Consider the following 1,471-nt stretch of genomic DNA (forward strand, 5'->3'; position numbering starts at 1 on the left):
ATGAATTAATAATAAAAACTTCATCATCATCACATGCCCATTCACACAGTTATAGGTGAATATGTCTGATTCAATACAAGTGTATGTATCCGACACCCAGGTGAGAGGTTCGCAGTAGCGGGAACCCCCCCCCCCAACTCTCTCTCGGGCGGGCCGCCAGGTCCCGCACGCTCCAACCCCGTCTTATTCACTTTCCACCCCGCACTCGGAAGAGAGAGAGAGGTGGGGTGGCGTTGGGCGTGTGTAGCCTGGTGTGTATGGTGGGGTTAGAGGGATGGGGGTGGGAGCCGGGGAAGGGAAGGGAAGGGGGGGGGGGGAGTCTCTAGCTGGCCTAGCCGTCTCGTAGTTCCGTGGGGAGGTGTTACGGGGGTTGGGGGGGAACCGCTCGCTCCAACCCTGGCTGCCTGCCGGCGCGCAGCCTGCCTGTTACTATATAAACACATACTGAGAGAGGCTGCCTGCGCTTCTCACTACACACACTCAGAGAAACCTGTATGTGAAAGAGAGATAGAGTTCGAGAGGGAAAGAGAGAGAGAGAGAGAGAGAGAGTGACACGACAGAGAGTGTGTGTGAGTGAGAGAACGAACGCTACTAGTTGGAGAAGAAGGTAAAGAGAGACAGGGGAGACGACTAACGGTTGCCTAAAGAGGCATCAGAAGACTCGGTGACCGTCGCTCTCGGGCTCCATCGGGCTCCCGCGCGATCTGCTGCAAAACGGATTATTATTATTTTTTTTGTAACATTTTTATTTCCATTTTTTATTTTTTCTCTTCGTCTGCCTCTTGAACAATACTTTATTTTACAATCTTGAGAAAGATTTTTGAAGGTATAATAAGCTCTTTTTTTTTGCGGCATAGAGGGAGAGGGGTTATTCTGGGAAGTTTTTCCTCTACTTTCCATTTCTTGTAACTTTTTTAAAAGAAAAGCCCTGGTTTATTTTCAGAATACTTTCCGAGACTCGCTCACTGTTTCCACGTGCGCTCTGAGAGCGGGACAAATACTTGTCAAACGGACCTTTCTATCACTTGTTGTTATATTAGCTTATTTAGGGGAAATTGACCTAGAAATCAAACCAAAATGAGATTTCAAACGTTAATTCATCAGTTTCCACTCTCGTTGAATGCTTTCCTTCATTAAAGTTATTGAAGGTGAAGTTTTGAAAAAGGACTTTGTAACATATTTCTTTACACACTGATTGATAGCCTTGGAAGAGCGAGAGGGGGAGAGAGTTTAGCGCACCATCTGTAGAGTTACTTGTAGGCCTATTCACGCCACTGAATTATCTATTTCAACAACAACACAACAACAACAACACACAACTAGCATTTTTATAGTTATATTTCATAATCAATCAATTACAATCAATCAAGTCATTTTTATCGATATATTGATTGATCATCCTCAGAGCATTTCCAATTCCGTATAACCCAACTTCCCTCAACCTGCACGGTGGTGAGATCAGTGATTTCAT

General features: G+C 45.2%; 1 protein-coding gene across 1 annotated transcript in view; it reads left to right on the forward strand.

Moving 5' to 3' along the window:
* Positions 1–449: 449 nt before the first annotated feature.
* Positions 450–1,471, forward strand: part of LOC106578148 (cytochrome P450 26B1) — a 31,634-nt gene continuing 30,612 nt past the window's right edge. Inside the window, 1 exon segment of the mRNA XM_045701646.2 lies at positions 450–1,471. This exon segment is cut by the window's right edge and continues 213 nt beyond it. The gene's annotated coding sequence lies outside the window, so the exon portion shown is untranslated.

Source organism: Salmo salar, chromosome 18, assembly GCF_965601325.2.
Source record: "Salmo salar chromosome 18, fSalSal1, whole genome shotgun sequence".
In the NCBI taxonomy this organism is placed as follows: Eukaryota; Metazoa; Chordata; class Actinopteri; order Salmoniformes; family Salmonidae; genus Salmo; species Salmo salar.